Here is a 12,376-nt window from a genome sequence, read left to right as displayed (position 1 = left end):
CATCAGGAACATTATCTTCCTTAGGAATAAATTAGAGATCAGCAAAAGACACCATGCTCTCATCATCATCTGGTTCTTCTTCATGGATCACTCTCTCAGCTTTAGTAGATTGAGAAAAGAAGAGGGTGGTAATTGGTTCATGCATGATCGTGGAGTATGTTAGTGAGATGGTTGAAATTGGTATTGAAGTTGGGATGGGTGATGAAATTGGTGGTAAAGAAGTGAATTTTCAAATGTAGAAGTTTCAAGGGTACATGAGGTGACGGTTGAAGTGGGAATGGTTGATGTTTTAATAGTAGAAGTTGTTGGATAAGGTGTCTAAGTCCATAACTATTTCGGGTGTGTACTTGACCCGACCCGGCATGGTCCATTTGGGTTGCATGGCACCATGCAATTGGATAGACTAAATGAGAGAAATAACACTTGGAGATTATTAATATATTATAAGTTATAATATATTAATAATATTATTTGATTAGTTTGATCAATAATTAATTTAGAATTAATTAAGTGGTAAAAAGAGAACTAATTAAATATATGGGTTGATTATGTAAATCATCCATATCTTGTATAGTGGGCTAAGAGGCTCCATGGATTATCAAGTTGGGTTCTACCCATAGGATGCTCCATGGATGCTCCATGGGAGTTACAAACCCATGGGTCATGGAAATGAAGAGTCATGACACATTAGGGTTTACATGGTGTAACCCTAGATGTGTCAACACTATATAAGGATCCCATTCTCCACCAAAATCGGTTAGACTAAGAAAACAAGAGGGCTTGGCCGATTTCAAGATGTGTGTGTTCTCTCATAAGTTTTTCCAAGAGCATTTGGTGTTGTGTGAAGCATTTGAGGCATCACACTTGGGGTGCTAGGCTCACAAGGTTTCAAGGAACACAAGCAACAACAAGGTAAGTTATTCTATCTATGATTCAAGTTAAAATTGTTCCCCATGTATGCTAGATAGGAATATAACCTTGGAATTCAACTTAGCATGATAATTAGACAAACATAGATCCAAGGTTATTAGGGTTGCATGTACACTTAGGAAGTGTTAGAATGCTCAAAACCCATCAGTGGTATCAGAGCCTAGGCTTGTTTGTTTGTTATTTGTGGTTAAAAGTTGAAGAAAGTCGAAAATCTTGCTGTCTGACTGATGGACTCGGCGAGTCCATGGGGAGGACTCGTCGAGTTCACTTGTATCTTCAACCTACTCGGCGAGTAGGTTTATGCACTCGGCGAGTAGGGTCGACAGAGTGCAGAATTTCGACTTCAGTTGCTGGAAATGGATTAGAAACATTACCCTAAATTGTTTTGGTACTTGAAAACTTGTTTTAGAAGGTGTAATGTATTTTCTAACTCATTTACAACAACTAGTTATCAAAATTACAAAGATTAAATGTGATTTTGATTCTTGAAGGTGTTCATGTTCATGTTCATGTTCATATTCTTGTTCTTATGATGTTTAGATGATCATAGGGATTATTTGTAACATATGTGGTAGTTTAATTCTTGATCATAATGTGTTTTAATGGAGTCCATAACTTGTCCTCAAGTTATGGAAAACCAAAAGTCTCTTGGATTAAAAACCATTAAAAGAACACAAGAGTTAGGAAAAATGAAAAGTCCTCATTTTATTACTCTATTAAACTCATATGTTATAAGAAATGAAAAGTTTTGAAAGTTTACAAAACTTTCCCTCAAGTTTTGGAACAAGTAAAGTTAAGTTAAAACTTTAGTTCCAACCCTTAGAATTTTAAAAGTTAAAATTCAACCCTTATACTTATATTATTATGATTTAATAATTATATATATATATATATATATATATATATATATATATATATATATATATGTATAAGAACAAAGTCGTCTTACCGCTAGTACGCCTCATTCACGAAGCCGGTCTATAAGGTGGGTATAAGGTTGTTGCCTATAAAATGGTGACTTAATGGGTGTCCACTCTCACCCACCGCTTGCTTGACCGGTGGAGGGTCGTTAGCCGAACGGGTAAGACAAGGACTTACAAATTCTAATTCAAAGTATGATGAATATTATAAAGTAACTAAATGTTTTATTAAATTCCCAATCTTAGTTACTTTAGGGAAAATGTGAATAAGGTGCTATTCCATGAAATTACACTTTACACTTTGATTAAGTCGTTGGTGGAGCGTGTGTGGTTAACCGGCACACCAACTTGGACTTAACAAGGTAGGTAAAGGGTGACTTAGGGTTTATTATAGTATCGATGGAGCGTGTGTGGTTTACCGGCACATCGATTGAGTGATAAACTTTAAGGGTACCAAGTGATTTGCATGGTTACTTCACACCTCGTTTTGTGATCCTCGGTATCCCAGTCACAAAACTTGGAGGGCACACTCGAGATTGAAACATGCCTTTGAAAAGTTCATTGAATCTCAAAGAATCTAGGAATTTCTAAGAACCATTCAAAAACCTAATACTTAAATATTGAAGTTTTCGTGGTGGAAATTGGTGAATCGTCATTCACCTACCTTTCAAATATGATATAGCTTAGATTACGGCATACCTCTTCTAAGTTATATTATATTGTGATTGGATCCTAGCCTTAATATTACATTTGGGTGTTTTATTAAGGACTCTCTTATATCTAAACTAATCTTGTTCTCTTTTCTTCAGATGTCTTTCAACAATGCTTCTGGCTCTAATCCTAATGGCTCCTTTACCCTTATGAACTTGTGTGGGAAAGTCACCTTTGATGGATCCAACTTCAATGAGTGGATCAGAAACATCAGGATGATTACCCGCTACGAGGACAAAGAATATGTCCTTGACAAGGAGCTTAAGGAGATTGATGAGACCACTGCAACTCCTCAGGAGATCGCTGAATTTCGGGCACATGAAAGGGATGCTACGAAAGTGGCTTGCATCATGATGGCCACGATGACAGCGGAACTCCAAAAGTCTTATGAGGATTTCTACCCTTATGAAATGCACCAAGATTTGATGGAAAGATACCATCAGAGTGCAAGACAAGAGAGGTATGAAATCATCTGCTCCATGATAACAACCATGATGAAGGACGGGGAATCCGTCACGAGCCACATGCAGAAAATGCAAAGGTATGTGGATCGTTTGCTGAAGCATAATGTGAACTTCCCGGAGGATCTTGCAATAGATATCATTTTGCACTCCTTGCCATCGTGCTATGATCAATTCCGCATGACATATCACATGAACAAGGAAGAAGTCACCCTCAGCAAACATCAGGGACTTCTCAAGACCGCAGAATCAGGTCTTAAGGGGAAGTCGGTTGCTATCACTCCTACTCCAAACTCAACTCCGGTTTTGGCAATCGGGAAAAGTCGAGGGAGGAAGAGAAAGAGATCTTTGAAGGGTACCAAGGCTCGGACCCTTGATGGCTCTTCTTCAAGTGGAACCAAGAAAGGTTTCATTACTCCTTCTTCTGACCCAAAAGAGGCTGAATGCTTCTATTGCCATGAAAAGGCTCATTGGAAGCGGAACTGCCCAAAGTACCAGCAGGATGTGAAGGATGGGAAAGTCAAACCCAACCATGCAGGTATTTACACTATCATTTCTAATAACTCACCCCATTCTAATTCTTGGGTCCTTGATACCGGTTGTGGTATTCATATTTGTTGTGACTTGTAGGGACTAAGAAGAAGTGAGGATGTGGAGCAAGGAAGAATAAACTTGATCATGGGGAATAGGAAAGCTTTACCTGTTACCAAGATTGGAGTTTATACTTTATCGCTAAGTAGTGGGTTTAGTTTAGATTTGAATAAATGTTGTTACTCGCCAGGAATGGCAAGAAATATTATTTCCTTTCATGCTTTGTACAAACAAGGGTTTACCTTTTCATTTAATAATGAAGTTGGTTCTATTGATGCTTTCTTTAATAATGTTCTTTATTTTAAAGCATTACCTTGTGATGGTGTGTATGAAGCTGTGTCTGTTGTAGATAACTTAGGAAATAATGTTTTGTGTATTGATTCTACTACTAATAATAACTTGGATAAAGCATCATTATGGCATTGTCGCCTTGGACATATAAGCATGAAACGCATAGGCCAACTCCAAAAGGATGGAGTCTTGGAGTCGTTTGACCTAAAGTCAGATGATAGTTGCGAATCATGCTTACTTGGAAAAATGACAAAGTCACCCTTCACAGGTTCGTGTGAGAGGGGTGAAGGTTTGTTGGACCTTATACACACGGATGTGTGTGGACCATTCAAACATGCCACAAGGGATGCTAATCGTTATTATTTGACTTTTACTGATGATTACAGTAGATATGGATATGTCTACTTGATCAAGCATAAGTCAGAGACTTTCGAAAGGTTTAAGGAATTTAAACAGGAAGTCGAGAATCAATTGGGTAGGAACATTAAGATGCTTCGATCCGATCGTGGTGGTGAGTATCTTAGTTCAGAGTTCCTTGACTATCTAAGGGAATGTGGGATAGTCTCACAATTGACACCTCCCAGGACACCACAGTTGAATGGTGTGGCTGAGAGGCGTAATCGAACCTTGTTAGATATGGTTCGTTCCATGATGAGTCGAGCTACGCTACCAATCTCATTCTGGGGGTATGCCTTAGAGACTGCCGCCCATATTCTTAATCTAGTCCCTACAAAGAAAGTTGCCAAAACTCCTCACGAGATGTGGACTGGTAAAGTACCTAAACTAGACCACATCAAGATTTGGGGTTGCGAGGCTTTCGTGAGACGCGAGACTCATGATAAGCTCGAACCTCGAAGCGAGAGGTGTATTTTCATCGGTTACCCACAGCGATCCTTTGGTTACCTCTTCTACAGACCCAGTGACAATGTGGTCTTTGTAGCAAGAAGACGAGTCTTTCGAGAAAGAGAGTTTATAAGCCAAGGAGACAGTGGGAGGCAAATTGATCTTGAAGAAATTCAAGAATCAAGTGGTGAAGGAACTTCAAACTCTAGCCCTCAACTTGAGGACGAAACTCCTGTTGAGCCTATTGACAAATCTGTACCTCTGAGGCGTTCCACGAGAGTTAGGAGTGCACCTGAGCATTACTATGGATTTCATATTACTGCAGAAGGTGAGACGCTTATTAGTGATGGGACACTAGTAAGTCAAGATGACCCTAACAGCTACGAGGAAGCCATGGCAGGCCCCGAGTCTGCTAAATGGAAAGAGGCTATGGATAGCGAGATACAATCCATGTATGACAATCAAGTTTGGAACTTGGTTGAAAATGTACTAGGTCGTAAGACAGTAGGGTGCAAATGGGTCTTCAAGAAGAAGACTGATATGGATGGTAAAGTACACACTTATAAGGCTAGACTGGTTGCAGAGGGCTTCTCTCAAATTCCTGGAGTGGATTATGATGAGACCTTTTCTCCGGTAGCCAAGATTAAGTCTATTCGGGTTCTGTTGGCCATAGCTACATTTCATGACTATGAAATATGGCAGATGGATGTCAAAACCGCTTTCCTTAATGGAAAGTTGGCTGAGGATGTATACATGAGTCAGCTAGAGGGTTTTGTCAGCAACGAGTACCCTAATAGAGTGTGTAAGCTTGAGAAATCCATCTACGGATTAAACCAAGCACCTCGCAGATGGAATCTTTGCTTTGACGAAAAGGTCAAGGAATTTGGCTTTTATAGGAGTGAAGATGAGTCTTGTGTGTATGTCAAGGCTAGTGGGAGTATAGTTAGCTTTTTGGTATTGTATGTGGATGACATAGTACTCATAGGAAACGACATTCCAACCCTGCAGGAAGTAAAGTCCTGGCTTGGGAAGTGTTTCGCTATGAAGGACCTTGGTGAAGCTGCCTATATTTTAGGGATAAGGATCTTGAGAGATCGGAGTAAAAGACTAATTGGACTTAGTCAAAGTACCTACTTGGATAAGGTGCTGAAGAGATTCAGCATGCAGGATTCCAAAAAAAGGAGAGTTACCCATCCAGAGTAACACCAGATTGAGTAAGACACAAAGCCCTAGCACTGAGGCTGAGATAGCAGAAATGAGTCGAACACTTTATGCTTCGGCTGTAGGATCGATCATGTATGCTATGACGTGTACTCGACCCGATGTAGCTTTTGCCTTGAGCATGGTTAGCAGGTATCAGGCAAACCCTGGCAACGCACACTGGACTGCGGTAAAGAATATCCTCAAGTACCTACGGAGGACTAAAGACTGGGTTCTTACCCTCGGTGGGAGTGATAACTTGAGAGTAGTAGGGTATAGTGATGCTAGCTTCCAGACTGATAGGGATAATTTCCGCTCTCAGTCAGGCTGGGTCTTTACCCTGAATGGAGGAGCAATCTCTTGGAAGAGTTCCAAGCAAGAAACAGTGGCTGATTCAACTTGTGAATCAGAGTATATTGCAGCTAGCGAGGCAGCAAAGGAGGCAATGTGGCTGAAGAACTTCATTGGAGACCTTGGAGTTGTACCAGCTATTAAAGAGCCAATGGAAATTTTCTGTGATAGTGAAAGTGTTGTTGCCTTAGCCAAGGAACCAAGGGATCACGGGAGATCCAGACACATCGACAGAAAATATCATTTCATCAGACATCGGATCGAAGAAGGACTCCTCGTGGCAAAGAGGGTATCATCAGATGAGAATCCGGAAGATCCCCTCACAAAGGGACTGACTCGGGTTAAGCATCTTCAGCATGCTCGGAGCATAGGGTTGAAGGATGATATTAGATTTAGTAGTTAGATAACCTCGAAATTTGTAAAGTGTAATTGACATTTGATGATGAATAAAAATTGTTTTATTTATGAGTAAGGTGTTGCTATCTCTTGTCAATCATTTACTATATTTCTTTTGCATGTTTTGACTTCCAGAATAATTTTGTTTGGTATAACATATTATTCAAACCTCCACAGTCAGTCATATGTTGGAAGTAGGTATGAATCAAGACTGTCATGTTTGGTTGTAGAGGTCTTGGACAAGGCTACAGCAATCATGAGTGCTCATAAGCTCTGAGCATTGGATACAACCCACGCTCACTGGAATCACTTCATGGAATTCTATCTCGAGTGATCGTGAGACGGTAATATCGTATAAGTCTTCAAACCTAGAGATATGATATGTTACTTACAAGTTGGTTATGCATTGATTGTACGAAAAAACGCATTGGTAACTCGATGTTATAAATCGTGCTCTTGTGTGTAATTCAATGAGTGGTAGAACAAACATATGAGTCGAAGTTTATCTGTTCCTTCTTGGATTAGAAGCTGATATTTGGGCCCCTCGATGATTTTGTTTTGACCTATGTACCGGGCCCGGTCAGAACTAAGTTGATGTGTTCAATTAAGTTCTTTGTCAAACAAATCGGAAATCGGGAAACAAATGCTGGACAATAAGCAAGACAATGTTCCATGTATTTGTCCGGCTGATATCTAGAATGGAGGATTATATGATCACTTATCTTAAATGGCGTACCATCATCTTCTCAGTTCCGAGAAACCTTGAAAAGAGCTATGATTGCCGATCGGTTCCTGAAGTACTAGAGATATAGTTATTAGACTTATCCAAGTGGGAGACTGTTGGATAAGGTGTCTAAGTCCATAACTATTTCGGGTGTGTACTTGACCCGACCCGGCATGGTCCATTTGGGTTGCATGGCACCATACAATTGGATAGACTAAATGAGAGAAATAACACTTGGAGATTATTAATATATTATAAGTTCTAATATATTAATAATATTATTTGATTAGTTTGATCAATAATTAATTTAGAATTAATTAAGTGGTAAAAAGAGAACTAATTAAATATATGGGTTGATTATGTAAATCATCCATATCTTGTATAGTGGGCTAAGAGGCTCCATGGATTATCAAGTTGGGTTCTACCCATAGGATGCTCCATGGGAGTTACAAACCCATGGGTCATGGAAATGAAGAGTCATGACACATTAGGGTTTACATGGTGTAACCCTAGATGTGTCAACACTATATAAGGATCCCATTCTCCACCAAAATCGGTTAGACTAAGAAAACAAGAGGGCTTGGCCGATTTCAAGAAGTGTGTGTTCTCTCATAAGTTTTTCCAAGAGCATTTGGTGTTGTGTGAAGCATTTGAGGCATCACACTTGGGGTGCTAGGCTCACAAGGTTTCAAGGAACACAAGCAACAACAAGGTAAGTTATTCTATCTATGATTCAAGTTGAAATTGTTCCCCATGTATGCTAGATAGGAATATAACCTTGGAATTCAACTTAGCATGATAATTAGACAAACATAGATCCAAGGTTATTAGGGTTGCATGTACACTTAGGAAGTGTTAGAATGCTCAAAACCCATCAGTGGTATCAGAGCCTAGGCTTGTTTGTTTGTTATTTGTGCTTAAAAGTTGAAGAAAGTCGAAAATCTTGCTGTCTGACTGATGGACTCGGCGAGTCCATGGGGAGGACTCGTCAAGTTGACTTGTATCTTCAACCTACTCGGCAAGTAGGTTTATGCACTCGGCGAGTAGGGTCGACAGAGTGCAGAATTTCGACTTCAGTTGCTGGAAATGGATTAGAAACATTACCCTAAATTGTTTTGGTACTTGAAAACTTGTTTTAGAAGGTGTAATGTCTTTTTTAACTCATTTACAACAACTAGTTATCAAAATTACAAAGATTAAATGTGATTTTGATTCTTGAAGGTGTTCATGTTCATGTTCATGTTCATATTCTTGTTCTTATGATGTTTAGATGATCATAGGGATTATTTGTAACCTATGTGGTAGTTTAATTCTTGATCATAATGTGTTTTAATGGAGTCCATAACTTGTCCTCAAGTTATGGAAAACCAAAAGTCTCTTGGATTAAAAACCATTAAAAGAACACAAGAGTTAGGAAAAATGAAAAGTCCTCATTTTATTACTCTATTAAACTCATATGTTATAAGAAATGAAAAGTTTTGAAAGTTTACAAAACTTTCCCTCAAGTTTTGGAACAAGTAAAGTTAAGTTAAAACTTTAGTTCCAACCCTTAGAATTTTAAAAGTTAAAATTCAACCCTTATACTTATATTATTATGATTTAATAATTATATATATATATATATATATATATATATATATATATGTTTAAGAACAAAGTCGTCTTACCGCTAGTACGCCTCATTCACGAAGCCGGCCTATAAGGTGGGTATAAGGTTGTTGCCTATAAAATGGTGACTTAATGGGTGTCCACTCTCACCCACCGCTTGCTTGACCGGTGGAGGGTCGTTAGCCGAACGGGTAAGACAAGGACTTACAAATTCTCATTCAAAGTATGATGAATATTATAAAGTAACTAAATGTTTTATTAAATTCCCAATCTTATTTACTTTAGGGAAAATGTGAATAAGGTGCTATTCCATGAAATTACACTTTACACTTTGATTAAGTCGTTGGTGGAGCGTGTGTGGTTAACCGGCACACCAACTTGGACTTAACAAGGTAGGTAAAGGGTGACTTAGGGTTTATTATAGTATCGATGGAGCGTGTGTGGTTTACCGGCACATCGATTGAGTGATAAACTTTAAGGGTACCAAGTGATTTGCATGGTTACTTCACACCTCGTTTTGTGATCCTCGGTATCCCAGTCACAAAACTTGGAGGGCACACTTGAGATTGAAACATGCCTTTGAAAAGTTCATTGAATCTCAAAGAATCTAGGAATTTCTAAGAACCATTCAAAAACCTAATACTTAAATATTGCAGTTTTCGTGGTGGAAATTGGTGAATCGTCATTCACCTACCTTTCAAATATGATATAGCTTAGATTACGGCATACCTCTTCTAAGTTATATTATATTGTGATTGGATCCTAGCCTTAATATTACATTTGGGTGTTTTATTAAGGACTCTCTTATATCTAAACTAATCTTGTTCTCTTTTCTTCAGATGTCTTTCAACAATGCTTCTGGCTCTAATCCTAATGGCTCCTTTACCCTTATGAACTTGTGTGGGAAAGTCACCTTTGATGGATCCAACTTCAATGAGTGGATCAGAAACATCAGGATGATTACCCGCTACGAGGACAAAGAATATGTCCTTGACAAGGAGCTTAAGGAGATTGATGAGACCACTGCAACTCCTCAGGAGATCGCTGAATTTCGGGCACATGAAAGGGATGCTACGAAAGTGGCTTGCATCATGATGGCCACGATGACAGCGGAACTCCAAAAGTCTTATGAGGATTTCTACCCTTATGAAATGCACCAAGATTTGATGGAAAGATACCATCAGAGTGCAAGACAAGAGAGGTATGAAATCATCTGCTCCATGATAACAACCATGATGAAGGACGGGGAATCCGTCACGAGCCACATGCAGAAAATGCAAAGGTATGTGGATCGTTTGCTGAAGCATAATGTGAACTTCCCGGAGGATCTTGCAATAGATATCATTTTGCACTCCTTGCCATCGTGCTATGATCAATTCCGCATGACATATCACATGAACAAGGAAGAAGTCACCCTCAGCAAACATCAGGGACTTCTCAAGACCGCAGAATCAGGTCTTAAGGGGAAGTCGGTTGCTATCACTCCTACTCCAAACTCAACTCCGGTTTTGGCAATCGGGAAAAGTCGAGGGAGCAAGAGAAAGAGATCTTTGAAGGGTACCAAGGCTCGGACCCTTGATGGCTCTTCTTCAAGTGGAACCAAGAAAGGTTTCATTACTCCTTCTTCTGACCCAAAAGAGGCTGAATGCTTCTATTGCCATGAAAAGGCTCATTGGAAGCGGAACTGCCCAAAGTACCAGCAGGATGTGAAGGATGGGAAAGTCAAACCCAACCATGCAGGTATTTACACTATCATTTCTAATAACTCACCCCATTCTAATTCTTGGGTCCTTGATACCGGTTGTGGTATTCATATTTGTTGTGACTTGTAGGGACTAAGAAGAAGTGAGGATGTGGAGCAAGGAAGAATAAACTTGATCATGGGGAATAGGAAAGCTTTACCTGTTACCAAGATTGGAGTTTATACTTTATCGCTAAGTAGTGGGTTTAGTTTAGATTTGAATAAATGTTGTTACTCGCCAGGAATGGCAAGAAATATTATTTCCTTTCATGCTTTGTACAAACAAGGGTTTACCTTTTCATTTAATAATGAAGTTGGTTCTATTGATGCTTTCTTTAATAATGTTCTTTATTTTAAAGCATTACCTTGTGATGGTGTGTATGAAGCTGTGTCTGTTGTAGATAACTTAGGAAATAATGTTTTGTGTATTGATTCTACTACTAATAATAACTTGGATAAAGCATCATTATGGCATTGTCGCCTTGGACATATAAGCATGAAACGCATAGGCCAACTCCAAAAGGATGGAGTCTTGGAGTCGTTTGACCTAAAGTCAGATGATAGTTGCGAATCATGCTTACTTGGAAAAATGACAAAGTCACCCTTCACAGGTTCGTGTGAGAGGGGTGAAGGTTTGTTGGACCTTATACACACGGATGTGTGTGGACCATTCAAACATGCCACAAGGGATGCTAATCGTTATTATTTGACTTTTACTGATGATTACAGTAGATATGGATATGTCTACTTGATCAAGCATAAGTCAGAGACTTTCGAAAGGTTTAAGGAATTTAAACAGGAAGTCGAGAATCAATTGGGTAGGAACATTAAGATGCTTCGATCCGATCGTGGTGGTGAGTATCTTAGTTCAGAGTTCCTTGACTATCTAAGGGAATGTGGGATAGTCTCACAATTGACACCTCCCAGGACACCACAGTTGAATGGTGTGGCTGAGAGGCGTAATCGAACCTTGTTAGATATGGTTCGTTCCATGATGAGTCGAGCTACGCTACCAATCTCATTCTGGGGGTATGCCTTAGAGACTGCCGCCCATATTCTTAATCTAGTCCCTACAAAGAAAGTTGCCAAAACTCCTCACGAGATGTGGACTGGTAAAGTACCTAAACTAGACCACATCAAGATTTGGGGTTGCGAGGCTTTCGTGAGACGCGAGACTCATGATAAGCTCGAACCTCGAAGCGAGAGGTGTATTTTCATCGGTTACCCACAGCGATCCTTTGGTTACCTCTTCTACAGACCCAGTGACAATGTGGTCTTTGTAGCAAGAAGACGAGTCTTTCGAGAAAGAGAGTTTATAAGCCAAGGAGGCAGTGGGAGGCAAATTGATCTTGAAGAAATTCAAGAATCAAGTGGTGAAGGAACTTCAAACTCTAGCCCTCAACTTGAGGACGAAACTCCTGTTGAGCCTATTGACAAATCTGTACCTCTGAGGCGTTCCACGAGAGTTAGGAGTGCACCTGAGCATTACTATGGATTTCATATTACTGCAGAAGGTGAGACGCTTATTAGTGATGGGACACTAGTAAGTCAAGATGACCCTAACAGCTACGAGGAAGCCATGGCAGGCCCCGAGTCTGCTAAATGGAAA

This window comes from Lactuca serriola, chromosome 2 (genome assembly GCF_051521515.1).
Source record: "Lactuca serriola cultivar US96UC23 chromosome 2, Lser_US96UC23_V15, whole genome shotgun sequence".
Classification (NCBI taxonomy): Eukaryota; Viridiplantae; Streptophyta; class Magnoliopsida; order Asterales; family Asteraceae; genus Lactuca; species Lactuca serriola.
Note: the sequence above shows the minus strand (reverse complement) of the source record.